The 16386-nt window shown below is 33.4% G+C and overlaps 1 protein-coding gene across 2 annotated transcripts in view; it reads left to right on the top strand.

Annotated features, from left to right (window-relative positions):
• Window positions 1-946: 946 nt before the first annotated feature.
• Window positions 947-16386, top strand: part of LOC140138932 (uncharacterized) — a 153223-nt gene continuing 137783 nt past the window's right edge. For both annotated transcript variants that reach the window (XM_072160715.1, XM_072160716.1), the window contains exon 1: window positions 947-1255. The gene's annotated coding sequence lies outside the window, so the exon portion shown is untranslated. The remainder of the gene's footprint in view (window positions 1256-16386) is intronic.

The following is a 16386-nucleotide window of genomic DNA, read 5'->3' on the forward strand; positions in this document are numbered from 1 at the left end:
ATTTGTAGAATGAACTTTTGCAAAACACCAAAGTGTTATTTTTCAATAATAGGCCTATATTGATTCAGATAATGAAAATCGATTTTTTTGGCTGCTTCGACCAACAATCCATCAAAACCACCTCTGCTGCTTCGACAACCAATGCCACAGACTCTACGACAACCAATTCCACTGATGACCTCAATTCGACAACCAATGCCACAGAATTTCAAGGATTTAAAATAAATCCTAAAGGATTGTGATTGGGGACCAATAAAGTATTAGATTTAGAATTCAATCTTACATATTTAAAATTAAATCTTTAAGATTTAAAATTCAAATCTATATGATTAGGCCTAATTTGATTGGTCCCTAATTACAATCCTTATGGGTTTATTTTTAAATCCTTGTAAATTAGAGTGTAGGCCTATAGTGCCTTGCAAACATGCTATAGCCTATAGGAAATGAAAAAATACAAACATAATTTTGTAAAGTCCATATATAGAACGCACTCATATATATACCTAACTATTACCTATTGTTTACAAAGGTATATAGTTTCTTCTATTGTTTTATGTAATCAACCCTTTTTTCATAAATAAAGGAAATCTCCCTCCATGCGCCTTATGCAGTCATTGCATTAATAATACATATCACATGGGAGGATACGTTGATGAGATAGCACACACGGCGTGACGTATACAGCCTTCGTGCATTACCAATCAAACGCTATTCGCAATAAGATGTGTGTTGAGTCTGATGAACGGGGAGCATCGATGCAACTGTTGGCTGCGTGCACAATAACCATATGGGTACATCGCGAGCGTCGTAATAAATAGATGGTTAACTCACTCGCATTATAACGTACACACCGGCCATAAGTGTACGATCTCAACGCTGTTTGCTGCTGTACTATGCTATTTACAATATCTTTTATTGCAGATGAAAAAGGAACTACCGGTACTGATATTTAAACAGAAGCTTAAATAAGCACGCTACATCTCCATTGAGGAAAACCTTATAGATTCACCAACGTACGCTTTTGATATAATTTCATCTTATGAAGATAGCATATTTTGGTGTTTTCGTGATAGCCGTTTCTTAGTTGTGTTGCATTGGATATCCACATAACAGCAGGAGCGTGTGTGTGACCCTATTCGCGTGTCGGTTTGACATCTTGATGTCGTATGGGGAAGAATATAGTTTGTGTGTTTGAGCGGTTCATCTTACGAAGCTGTCATAGGATCCACACAATATGAGTTATTATCCGGACAAGGTAAGAAATTGCAGGTTTTATATTATTTATTTCGTGTACTTATTATTATCATGCTATCAAATACGATAGCATACCTATCAAATACGATAGCATAGGGCCTACCTCATATTTTACTCTTAAATGTCAAATTCAAGATAAATTTGTTAATCATAATAAACATGATAAATAGGATTTACACATCAGCTGTTCCAGTTGAAATCCATACACCCCCTATGGTAGCCATGGCTTTAAGTTCCCACACAGGGATGTAGATTTCAAATGGAATTACCCGTTCAAGTAACTCCATTTGAAATTCACACTCCCTGTGTGAACGAATAAGCCCACGATGTCTTCCATCGTGCCTAGCAAACACAAAAATGTTTTTAAAACGTTTTACACATGTTTTTCTTTGAGTTTAGATAAAAACATTATAACAACATTAAATGTCGGGTTATATAAAGGTCATGGGAACTATTTAAAACGTTTTGTATGAAAACACACATGCACACTGCAACAATATTTTTAAAATGTTTTCAAAATGTTATTGTAAAATATTCTTTGTAAACATTTTTTGCCAAATATTTTGTTGTCACTTAATAAACCTTATGTTAAAATATTTGTAGTGGATTAAATTATCAACAAATGTTTTTGAATGTTATGAAAACGTTTTATACCCTATTATGTCCTTTATATAACCCGACATTTAACCGTTTTCTAGCAACCTTTTCTAACCTTTTGTGAATGGTGTCGAAAACGTTTTGTGTTTGCTGGGTGTATGAATTTCATCTGAGATCGCACAATACAAGGCAACCAGTGTATATTATTAATGTATGATCATTGTCATCATAATTAATGCTATCAAAAATGCGATACTTCAGAAAAAACATTTGACTCTTAATATCAAATTTAAGGGGAAATTGTTAATTATAATAAATTTGGTCCAAACTATGAATTAATGTAAAAGACAATTAAGGTAATAAGGAAATTTCATTTTTGTATTAATCATTTAACGTGCTTATTATGATCCTAATGGGATTAATATTTGACTCTAAATCAAATTTTAGATAAATTTGTTATAGTCACAATTAAAAAATACTACGAGTTAATATAGAAACAAGGTACGCATTGTACTTTTCATATATTATTTTATGTACACTTTATTATCATAACTATTATCATATGTGATACAACCGAGTTAAATTGACTCTTGATATCAAATTTAACATAAAATTTGTTAATCATAATATCTATATTGACACTTTAAAATAATCAAAATAAAGATATATATATATATATATGTTAATGATAATAAATGTAATTAAAAATATGAATTAATAAAGAGACAAGGTACGCAGTGTCCTTTTTCATATAATAATATTTGATGTATTCTCTATCATATGACTATATTTTTTCCAAATTTTTTTTTTTTTTAACAATCACAAAAGATCACCTTTTACAAAAACAAATTGCACAAATAAAACAATGATACCATCCAGTCAGAAATGGTGAAAATACAATACAAACCAATAGATCATGCATCATCATGACTATACCAAATGTGCATGATACCTTTTGCTTCTTAATATCATATTTTTTTAAAATACATTTTTAAAAATACATTTTGTTTAACACAAATTATGTAGAATTCAACTATATGGGTTAATATACATTATGCAGTTTTCTTTTAAGATATTACTTAGGCCTACATTTTTATGCACTCATTATTATCATGAATATATATTAAATGCGATACATCAGAAGGGGGGGGGGGCTTTATCCCAAATGGGGTACAGGTGTACCGCTATAGTGGATAAAAAAGACTTATATTCATATTAACAAATTTGACAAAATATTACCCATTCTTGAGTTAACTCCAAAAATATGACCCGTTCATTAGACATAATACCATCCAAAATGTTGAGACTTTGCTACAGTAACCATGATCACCATGGTAATAAAGCGTCGTTGGGCAGGAAAACCCTCCTATAGATGTGCTTGTGGGCCCCTGAACATGTTTAAAACAAAACTGCCAAAAGGTTACATACAAGGTTTGGCTTTAAACATGTTCAGGGGCCAATGACACATGGGATGTTTTTCCTGCCAAACGATTAAAGCCCTGATCCATCCACATAGTGACATTATAAAAAATCCCGATCCATTTTTATATCGTAAGAGGTAAAATGATAGCCATAGGTATATCGATGGCACATACCTATATGTACCTTTTACAGGGTAGGCCTATCCCACCCACCCGGGAATTCAAAACTAATAATTGACTCTTAATATCAATAATAATTATATGAAACCTGAGAAGACCGTAAGTCCACTTGGCCCCGCAACATGTATACACTCAAGTTGCGTATAGTTTCATATAGTTTGGTAATGTTTTATACATGTTCAGGGGCCAAAGCGAATCTTTCACAACCTTTCATGATGTTTTCACCCTGGAACATGTATTGAACATTATAAAACCCTAAGAAACTATACGTAACTTTAGTGTATACATGTTGAGGGGCCAAGTGGACTTACGGTCTTCTTGCGCTCAGGTCTTCAAATGTCAGATGAAGATTGTGTTGAAAATAAAAATGAAGAAATACCACGCTACATTGGTTAATCATAACTTACTACATGTTTTATATAACCATACAACATGCACAATGGGATGACATCGATTTAACCAACACAGACATATGAATTATTTTTGTATTCAATTGATTCTGATTTAATATCAATATTTTGTATATTTAAATTAATTTTGTTGAGAGCGTTTTAGCAAAAAAAAGCACATGCAAGCATGCAAACCTTTTTGTATACTCTATTCATAATTAGCAATCTACCCGTTCTCTTGAATTTGGTGATTTTTCTGCATTTTTGAATGTTTATACGTGCACTTAATTACTAAGTAATTTACACTTAATTGGAATTTGGCAAATGCTTCTATGATAACAGAACAACCCAAATTAAATAGAGCCCACAGTTACGCGGACAAGATAATGAGTGAGGTTTTTTTTTTCATTTTACTTATAATATTAGCTTAAAATGACAAGAAAACCTTCCTGACAATTGCAATTATTTTATAATTTAATCTTTGGCAAAGAATAACAAGATAAACATTTAACTGAAATCGCATAGAAGAAGCCTGTGGCTTTAATCATTACAATACGCATTAAGGGCTGGGGTATGAACGTTTGGATATTTGTTGTGGGACATTAGAATACATCAGACATATCGAATTGCATTCTGAATACGAAGAATGTCATTCTGATATCAAATAATTTGGATTTTTGAAATTCGCAATGTAATACACATTTTATGGCAAATCATTAAAATTGATATTTTTGATATTTAACAGTACTGAAGTAAACTTTATAAATCTGATGATTTATACTTAAAGTGTATGTAGGTGGGATGAAAAGCCGACGATCAATTGAAAATTTTGACCTTTCGTATTGAAGATATGGATTTTTTTCCCAAAACACCAAAAAAAAAAAAAATAAATTAGGTCTTTTTGGGAAAAAATCCATATCTTCAATATGAAAGGTCAAAATTTTCAATTGATCGTCGGCTTTTCCTCCCAGCTACATACACTTTAAGAATATGTCATTAGATTTATAAAATTTACTTCGAGGACTGTTATATATCAAAATGTGAAAAATATCAAATTTTAATAATTTGTCATAAAATTTGTATTATATCGTGAATATCAAAAAATGAAAAATATTTGATATCAGAAAGACATTCTTCGTATTCAGAATGCAATTCGATATGTCTGATGTGCTCTCATGTCCCACAAAAAAAAGAAACGCTCAAAACGCTCATTCGAGATCCCTTAAATCAGCGCTTGATTTCTCATAATTGTGCTTTGCACTTCACTAAACATGTTCTATTTATTTCCAACGGATATTCTTAAAATGCTATTCCGTTTAAAACCCACACCCCCAATCTCCCACACAGGGTGTATAGATTTCAAACGGAATTAGCAAATGATTCCATTCAATTAACCCTATTCGAAATCCACACTCCCTGTGTGGAAGATTAAGGTCATGTCTTCCATTAGGGGTGTGTGGATTTCAACGGGAGCAGACGACACTGAATGGGTGGCTCAATTTGAAATTCACACCCCCTGTGTGGGAGATTAAGGTCATGTCTTCCATAGGGTGTGTATGGATTCAACCGGAACAGCGAAATACTATAGTATTGATTAATACCTCGGTCCGTCTAACGTAATGTATATGTATACGTTATTGATATAATTAATTGATTAATTATTGATTAATTAGTTTCTGATTAATTTAATTATCACACGAGGGAATAAGACACAGATTTGAAATGACATTAATATGCAAAGAAATAAATGTACGATATCTCAGGAACGGAAGGTGGTATGAAAGTCAAACAAGCACCAAAATATGTATTTTTATCGGCACTATAACTTAACATCAAAAACTCAATTTTGAAAAAATGGTCCCTAAGCAGTTTTGTAATTCAACTCTTCATTGATTGTTTTTTGTGGGCTGTTTATCCCTGTCCCGTTAGACAAGTGATAGAGCAGATCCCGCCCTGTCATGTATCGTTTTGTCCTGTCTTGTACCGTTCTGTCTTTTCATATGTACCCCTTATTCTGATATTTCTCTATCAAATTTGCTATGGCGGGGTCAGCCATTTGGGTTTATTTGCCCCCCCCCCCTTTACATTGTTTTTCTCTTGTTTTCTAAATCTACTGAGTTACTGAGTATGTCCATGTAAATATTTAATATAAATTTGTTCTTATAATGATTTCGGGAATTATGTTTGTGAGTTCCTATCTTATCGTATTATGCAAAATTTGTATTTACATTTTTTTTTTAAAATATTTTTTTAGGATATAGGCCTATAAATTATGGTTTTGTAAATATTGCGATTATCATACATGTAAAAATCAAGTATGAAGAAATTAATTAAAGTGATTAATGAATGAATGAATGAATGAATGAATGAATGAATGAATGAATGGATAATGACACAGCATGAATCCCAATAAAAGGTAGATTTTAATATATAAGGGTTCTCTCGTTGATATACATGTACATACAATAAAGTATAAGCTATGTACACGTAATACTTCATCAATATATCCGACCTTAAAGCATCACATATATAGCCTACAGGGCGAGTCATAGTGATATCAATGCCCAATTACTCCGTTATTTCTGTCATTTTGAAACACCCTGAATAATATTTGTTTTATGCGCCATAAATATTTTGGTCATTTCAATCAGAAGATATGCCAATTTTAACTAACTCTCTTCACGGTGTTGTTATTATTGTTCAATTTCTATCTCTCCAGTGACACTAATGTCATGCTTATCATGATCTAGAGTTACACAACAGGTACATGAGAGGCTTCACTTACAACACTCAGATATGAATAGTTAAATTTCTATAATATATATGATGATGCGTGCAAGCTATACGTTGCAGGTGTCATATGAAATGATTTTTGTACTTAATGCTCTGCGTGCTAGTCATAAGCTTCAACATAAAAAGTCCAAGTTTTGAGAAATTTTCTCAAAATACCAAGAGCTATCTTAAGAACCACTGAACCAATACTAGGCTTGTTTGTACTCATTTTAATGCATTTTTCATGCTGATTTCAAATATGGCCATGATAATTTACAATTCTGAAATTTTGAAAAATTCAAATAAAATTTGAAACTTGTCGTCTGCAGTCGACACCCGCGTGGAGAGAGTTAATGCCGAGATGACATGGAAACAGAGTGCGATTTTGTTTAATACCCGCGTGTACAACCTGCTTTCTATCAAATGAAAAAGAGGCCATGCATGAACCTTTCACATAAAGCATTTAACACACTATCATTTTATGCCAATTTTAATGAGTTATTATTGCTTTTTAGTATTTGTAAATATGGTAAATTTGGGTGCTGTTCTTTTTGAACCACCCTGTACATCTTTATATTCTCCATAAACAATTTATAGCATGCATAGCCCGTAGGTTTAGTCACCCTTAAGTGCTAAAAAGAATATATATATAGGAAAATATTTTGAATAAGGTAGTAGTTCAAAAAGGATTTACGCATTGCAAATTCTACGTAATGATTTATCCCAATTATATTTGAATGAGAAAGAAAGAAAGAAAGAAAGAAAGAAAGAAAGAAAGAAAGAAAGAAAGAAGGAAAGAAAGAAGGAAGGAAAGAAAGAAAGGAAAGAAGAAAGAAAGAAAGAAGGAAGGAAAGAAAGAAGAAAAGAAAAGAAGGAAGAAAAAAGAAAAAAGAAAGAAAGAAAGAAAGAAAGAAAGAAAGGAAGGAAGGAAGGAAGGAAGGAAGGAAGGAAGGAAGGAAGGAAGGAAGGAAGGAAAGAAAGAAAGAAAGAAGGCATTAAGTAAAGAAAGAAAGATAGAAAGAAAGAAATAAAAGAAAGAAAGAAGGGAAGAAAGAAGGAAAAGAAAGAACGAGAAAGAAAGAAACACACAAACAATCGACAGAAAATAAATAAATTTCAAATTTAGCAATAAAATGTAATTTTTAACTAAACTAACTAGTATAGAAAATTTAAATATTGGCTATAACAATCATGTATGAAATAAACCATATAAAATCCATAATAAATATACTCTGTTACAACAATGTTAATAATTATATTCGACATATGCAAACGTGCGTACATATTATTATCAGTATAAAAATGAATATGCTGCATAAAAATAATAATTCTCAGCGTGCTAGCTATAAAGCTTCACACACAATAAAAAGTCTTTGAGATATTTTCTCAAAATAACAAGATCGAGCCAACTCAAGAACCACTGAACCAATACTAGGCTTGTTTGTACTCATTTTAATGCATTTTCCACGCTGATTCTAAAATTGTTCATAAAAATGAACAATTCTGAGCTTTTCTAATTTTTAAAGAAAAATTGGCACTTGTCGTCTGGTGTCAACCCCCGCGTGGAGGGTAAAAGAGGTAAACATAAGACAATTGTATCGCTAAGGTGAAAATATTTAAAATAAAATACAAAATTAGCTACTAAATGGGAATTATGACATCAATAATTCATGTTGGTATACATGTACGTAGTCATGGTAATACATTATATCAAAATCCATTTTATACGCCATGAAAGCTAAGTTTATTAAAACACACAAACAAACAAACAAACAAAAGACAGAAAACGTCAGGAAAGTTCACATGTGTTGGTATAAATCATGATTTTGATTTTAACGTTTGATCAAAACACAAGGAATTAATTCCTACCTCGGAATTTTCAGATGGTAGGCCTACTCCATCTTACACCAAAAGACAGAAAATATCACCTTAATTGTGATTTCTTTCTAGATTCAACAAACAAACAAACAAACAAACACACAAACAAACAAACATAACAACCAACAACAACAACAACAAATGAAAGAAGGTCTTTCCTCATATTGATATTAAATACATGTTTTTGCAATATTATAATAAGGAGTAGAACATTATGCAGAATGCTATTCCATTTGAAATCTAAATATACACCCATATGGAAGACATGACCTTAAACTCCTGCACATGAGGTGAAGATTCTAGACAGGCGGTGATGGAAGCGATATCGCCAATTTTGAGGTCGCCATTGGATTAACACATAATCATGAAATCTTCACAAACAATTCTAAATTTGTTATGTGGTGTCAAAGCAAAATTATCTTACTCTAAAACCGTCGGGGTACGACAGTGTACCACACTGCAAGTATGTTAATTTTCCATTTGTAATTGCTAACCGTGTATTTTGAATAAGTCTTATTTTGAATGGGGCTATCAGCCCTGTATCTTCGCCAGCCTCGTACGTCACGTGTTGCGCTTCCTATGCCGCCTGATTCTAGATGGATTCACCACCCTACTTGAAAGATTATGGGGAAGATTAAGTTCAAGTTCAAGTTCAAGTTTAATTTTATCTTATCATATCCGAGTTCAAATATCATATCCAAGTTCAAAGGGCGTGTATGAATATCAAATAGAATAGCCCATATCACATGTCAGTATATAAAAAGATGCTCGTTTCTCTGAAATTATGAATGCTATAATTTTATGTGATGGTACAGGCCAGTTGACGAGGTAGCTTTTATACACTACTGACATGTACGATGTATGTAAGGGTTTAGTGTGTTATATGTTTCTTGTCCAGGCATATTTTGACGGAATATCTTAAATGACATATTTATGTCATTTATCATGTACTGGTATAATAGGCATATATGCCCTACTCGCTTTGTGAAGCGAATGTAGTGCCCGGGGGGGCCACTGGTCATTGACAAGGGGGTATCATGCGTGGCCAAAAAATCACGTAAAAAGGGTCTTTTTTCACGATCAGGCACTGTACGTACGTATCGTGAATAGGGTGTCAAAAACATGGAAATTAGAGAAAAAGGGTATCTTTTTCACAACAGATTTACGTATTTAGGGTCCGTCCAGACTCCAGTCCTTCATAAGTTTCATGTCCTTCATGTTTATCCCTAGACTTGACTGTGTAGTTCTCTGTTTAGTCTCTTCTTTAAGTCCATAAAGATTGCCGACTTTGCCTAGCTGGCCCTGTTAATATTTTTCTATTAACCCATTCAATGCTACACAACCCTACAACATTCAATGGTGATGTACACATGCAGTACATGTACAATGTACATTGTACATGCACAGCACGTGTATACTCTGATTTTAAAAGTTTCAATTCTCCTTTATAAAGTCCAAAGTTTCTCATTTCATTTTAAAATATTTTTACTATTATTTGAATTTTCTATCTTGTATTATGGATAAAAATAAAGATTTTCAAGCTAATTTTCATGTTGTATACAATTATTTAACCACAAATATCTAAGGTAGAGGATTGATTGATTTGACCTGTGACCTATTATCCACAAAATAAATAAATAAAAACATGCATGTTATTATCGTCAAAAGCATCATATTTTTGTCAGAATTTTTTCACAATAAGTGATCTTGATTTTATTTTAAAAACATATTTTAAACTTTTGAATAAATTGTGAAAACATCAAATGAATATTAAAAGGTAAGATGGATATAATTATGGTGCAGAATTAAAATACGTTTTTGGACTGGTATCAAATTCTGCAGTCATACACGAATCCTGCAAGTCTTGTCTGAACTGATTGAGCACCATCCATCTCAGTCGCTATTTACCGACTTATTTTCATCCTAATACTTTATTCAACTTATGAAATAATACCACTATTATTCATCCGATTCCTTCCAGAAGTAGGCCTTAATTGTTGTCATTTTTAATAAGCTTTTAAAATAAATTATTAATATTAGGCCTATGCACTTTTCATCTTTTCGCAATAAGGCCTAGGTCATAAAAAAATCTGACCACTATTTTATGATTTTTGTCTCACTTTGAAACATGATTTGTAGGTCTATAATAATATTTGGAGGATGGAGAATAAATTGTCGAAACTTTAATAGGGTCTACAAATGATATAAAAACATTTCTTGACTTCTTTTCTCTATTTTCTTTTCTTCATTGTTGTTTTTCTTAGAGTTTTGTAAATTTTCTTTTCATTTAATTCCCTCTTAGGCTCTCTGATAGGCCTACTATAAATCAGCTTAAAATAATGTAACGTTTATTTTGTAATTTTAAAATAGCTCATATTCTGCCCTGTAGCAGAGCCATTCTGAGTTACTATTAAAGAAATCAATGAAAATGGAGCTTCAAGTAGTAGGCCTATTACTTGCTTAGGGTGTCGAAAATATATGTTTTACTTGCTAAGGGGTAAAAAACGCCAATACTTGTTTAGGGTAGGATATTACACTTGTTATACTTATTTAGGGGTGTATTTTCAGTCGTTGCACATACTTGTTTAGGGTGCTTTTTGAAACTCCATGGCCACGCATGATACCCCCTTGTCAATGACCAGTGGCCCCCCCGGGATGTAGTGTGTTTTCACAATATACTGTTGTAACTCATGTTGTTAATGCTAGAACGTGCGCATTGTGATGTGAATGTCGGGTGCGAAGGCATTAATTTTACATTAAATGCTGTTCAACATGTTCAACGTGTTTGTGAAGTGAGCCGGGGAAGTGAGTTGGTGTAATGCGACCGGGGGTCTTAGTGAAATGAGGGTAAGGGGATGTACGGCAATTTTGGTTCGCATTTTCAGCCATTTATTCAACTTAGACTCGGGATGCATTTTCAGCCATGAATATTTGGTTCAAGAAAGGGTGTTAAACCGATTTAACGTTCAATCAGCCAGTAAAGTGTCCGCTTTTCCGTCTAAGGACATTCGCTTGTGAAGAAAATAATGTCAAACGCAGCATTCCCACGTGTCCCAGAGACCCCCCCCCCCCCCCCACACACACTGATAATACATAAACAGCCTACAGACAAAACATAACACGCACACATAAATAACACATCATTCAAAAGTTTTAAAAAAAATGGCTTGATTACAAAAAGTAAATTACCCTTTAATATAAATTAGATATTACTATACATGCGGACGGCCTTACATCATGTTTGGCATACTAGTACACGAATACGTGTAGGTGCTTGTTACTGCATTATGATGAAACTAAGAAATCGTTAAAGTTAAGGGCGAAACCAATTTGAAATTTGCATTTTAAGGCCAGGTAACAGGAGAGGGGATGCGACGCGACGGGTTACCCCAAATCACAGCGGCGAGTAGTGACTGGGCCGCCGAGTGCGAATAAGTACTAGTATTAATTTTGGAAGGCTCATGTTTGTTTAAAATTTTGGGATGTTTTTGATATTTTTGCTGATATTTCAAAAAAGCGACATGCCAAAGACAAATCTTTGGGCACATACTTTATTATTGTTAATGCAGTTCGTTCCCATACCTACATTACTATTTGCTTTGGTGATTTACTAATATTTTTATTTTGTGACTGCAATTTGGCGTTTTCGATGTGTTTTAAGCTTACCATGAAATTAACGCTGATATCTAGACATGCTCCTTTTAAACTTTGTGTCTGATCGTCGGCTTTTGCAACATTGCAAAAACAGCAGAGCAACACTTAATAAACACTTTAACACTTCATAAACACTTGTTTGTACAGTGAAGGTATAGGGGTGTTAATTTATAAACACCAAAACACGTTTAGAAATATGAAGATGTTTATGTTTTTTAACACAAGATAGTGTTTAAAATATGTATTTAAACACTATCTTGTGTTAAAAATATAAACATCTTCATATTTCTAAACGTGTTTTGGTGTTTATAAATTAACATCCATATACCTTCACTGTACAAACAGGTGTTTATGAAGTGTTAAAGTGTTTATTAAGTGTTGCTCTGCTGCTTTTGCAGTGAATGCAGATTGGCTCAAGATATAGATGTATTCCTCTATGCGGTTCTCTTGACGATATAATTACTTTAAATTCATTGTGACAACATATGAGTTTCTTTCTTTCTTAGATTTGGAAATGTCTTGTGTTAAGACATGACTTTCGTGTCTTACCATGCTTATTGCATACAGTATGAACTGAGTTAAAAGGGCATTTGTATCACATGTATGCATGACAGATGTCGCGATAGACATAAATATTTATATTATTGCAATCATAATTACTATATAACCGATCAAGTAGAGTTGACAATCATTAGTAAGCGTTTTTATTTTATTCATGAGTGCCAGGGTATTATGTTTTTAAAATACGAATAGAATGCGTAGTATGAAATCATCCAGTATGGAAATGATTTTGGTTCATCTCTGCAATTCAACCGGTGTATTTGGGGTATACCTTGTCAGCCATTTTGGTATATCGATGGGTGGGTTTTCAGTGGAGACCAATGCGCCCAATTGGGAGCATTTTCCAAAAGTGCCTTTAATGCTCTGCGTGTTAGCCGTAAGTTTCAACATAAAAAGTCCAAGTTTTGAGATATTTTGTCGAAATATCAAGAGCTATCTTAAGAACCACTGAACCAATACTAGGCTTGTTTGTACTCGTTTTAATGCATTTTTCATGCTGATTCCAAATATGGTCATGAAAATTTACATTTCTGAAATTTTTGAATTTTTAAAAAAATGTTGGAAACTTGTCGTCTGCAGTCGACACCCGCGTGGAAAGAGTTAAAGCGTCCAATAAGTCAAAATTGAGTGCTTTTTGTGAAAAATTGATTACTGATGGGTTGCAAAAACAGCAAAAAGTAGGTAACGAGTGTTTGCATCCAAAAGTCTGCGTGGAACATCCCCGTACAATTTTTTTTCGACGACCATCCCCTCCCTTCTTCTCTAAGTGATTTCTTTCTTGGTTAATTATTCTCCTCTGCGATTTTCGGTTTGCCTCTGGGTAAATTTTGTTTTGTTTCCCCTCTGTAATTTGTGGTTCTCCTTTGCTATAGTTTTGATTCTTCTCGGCGAGTTTCGGTTCTCTTCTAAGTGATTGTTGTTTCTCCTCTGCGAGTTTCGGTTTGCCCCTGGGAGATGTTCGGTTCTTCTCTGCTAATTTCGGTTTACCTCGGCAAGGTTTGGTCGCAGTTCGGGTTTTCCATAGATTTTTGGTTTTTCTCAACGTTTTCCAGTTCTAGGCTGCGATTTTCCGCTCAAATAATTAGCTCTGATCGATACTTCTTTTCTTCTCGACATTTGAAGCTTTTGTCACAATGGTAATCACTGCTAGACAAACCCATAAGTGAAAAAACTATATAAATTCATACTGTTTTGTCACCTTTCCCCCCGTCTTTCCCCAGCACTATTTGAATTCAGTTAAACACTGAGGTTTACCTAAACGCTTGTACCGGTGCTATAATACAGCTGGCCGAATTAACAGTAAGTGTTGTACTCCTAATACCAGTCATGCGATTAATGGTATACAGAAAAGTGCATAGATGTACACTTCTGTTGAAGAGCAAGAGATGTGCCCCAGGGTCCGTACATAATTCCACGTTTTGCACACGTTTAGGGCCGCTACAGACTCAGAGTATTCGACGTATATTATGTCTTCGTTATTTAATCTATTGCCATTCTATTTCTGGTAATGTTTAAGTTCTAACGAATGCTTGATGACATAAAATCGATAATAATGGTACGTAAAATGTCTGGTGGCAATAAAGCAGTATACAGACTTTTTATTGTACGTACAATATTGTATGTACAATATGTACGTTATTTAATCTATTGCCATTCTATTTCCAGTACTGTTTAAGTTCTAACGAATGTTTGATGACGTAAAATCGATAATATATTTCTGCTAGGTATTGTATGTAACATATTATCGATTTTTCGTCATCAAACATTCGTTAGAACTTAAACATTACTGGAAATAGAATGGCAATAGATTAAATAACGTACATATTGTACATACAATATTGTACGTACAATACTCGGAGTCTGAAGCGCGCTTAATATAGGCATATTATCGGTTGTACGTCATCAAACATTCGTTAGAACTTAAACATTACTGGAAATAGAATGGCAATAGATAAAATAACGAAGACATGTTACACCAAAATTAATAGTCTACGTCGATTACCTGGAGTCTGTAGCGGCCCTTATAGAGACAATCGCTGCGGGAATTGATGAAAACGTTATAAAATGTTTTACATAAAACACTTAGTGTTAGTGTTAATGTGTTAGTAACAGTGTTAATACTTAAACACACAATTGGTAGCCTAATGTTCTAACACAAATGTTAATATTTTTTAATACATAAACGGTATAACGTGTTTAAAAAGTGTTACTCAAAAAGTGTTAATCTATTATTGTTTTTGCATTTAACCTTTTCGAACCTCGTGCGAATGTTTTCAAATACGGTTTATTTTTGCTGGTAGCTATACTGTGAATGGACAATTTGTATCCACAACATGCTCATCTATCAAAGTGCAGTTCTTTAACCCCAAATTATTTGTACATGCATTGAATGACCTTTGAGAATTTGGGGACAAAAACTCATACTCTGCAACTTGAGGTCAAATTTTGCACTATGGTTGTTTAATTGAGGTTATTGAACTATGCCATTGGGATGAGGCCATGGTGGTCCATAGTGTAATAACACATACAGTTCAGTTTTATTTATGCATGGATGTATTAAGTTACGATCTCATCTTCTCATTACGCAATTTATGCACAAAAATTATAAAATTACTACAATAATTGCACAGATGATAGTATTTATAGCAATAATTAATAATGGACTAATTTTAGAAATGGACAAAATATTTTAAATAATCATGATAGAAATGATAATGAATTATATCGTTATGAATTCGGCAGACGGCCGAATCCGGATTCGGCTTTTGGTAAATTCATTTTTGACATGCATTACTTTTGAATTAGAGAACAAGGGATCAATAGGGACCTATAGAGGGCGGTATATCGATTTTTTAACGGTTATCGTCTTTGACCGTACTGTGAGTCACCGTTAGCTAACCCTGTATGCCGCTCTCTTTTGAATACTTATCATCTGATCTCCGTTAAAAAATTGACATGCTGCCCTCTATCATGTATAGCATTGATCCCTTATTCTCAAATTCAAAAGTAATGAATGCGTAAAATGAATTTACCAAAAGCCGAATTCGGATTCGGCCGTCTGCCGAATTCATAACGATATAATAGTTGCAAACAACTCCTACCGATTACAACTATAAACAGGCCCATCCCAGGAAAAAAAACTACTGCATTTTCTTACCTAAACCATACTTGCCATGTATGTTACTTTGGATGAAAGAAGTGAAATAAAGCCAGGGCTACCTCATTTTTCCTTAAATACAAGATGGCGCCAAAATCCTCAAATCTACTAAAATCCCTTAAAACTCATGTTTACAGTCTAAAGTTTACAGACATAAATGCATCCCTTTAATCACAGATATTATTGTGCTTTGATATGGATGTACACAAATAAGTAACAATAATGGAATAGCAATATAATTATTATCTATAATTGATGTAACAATTATTATTATGGTTATGGTTATGGTTAAGGCAATGTAGGGTTAGGTTTGGTGTGAACACCACTATTCAAAAGCGGCTCCTATATAATTTGGGCATTTTTAATTAATGCATTTTTTCTGAGTTTAAGGGCAAAATTCTGACAAGTAGTGATTCAACGAAACGTAAGTAATGACGGTAATTATAAGACGTAGAACGAGACGTCCCTAAGGGATCACACAAACCGTCCCTAAGGGATCACACAAGCCGTCCCTAAGGGATTA

The sequence above is a fragment of the Amphiura filiformis genome, chromosome 18 (genome assembly GCF_039555335.1).
Source record: "Amphiura filiformis chromosome 18, Afil_fr2py, whole genome shotgun sequence".
In the NCBI taxonomy this organism is placed as follows: domain Eukaryota; kingdom Metazoa; phylum Echinodermata; class Ophiuroidea; order Amphilepidida; family Amphiuridae; genus Amphiura; species Amphiura filiformis.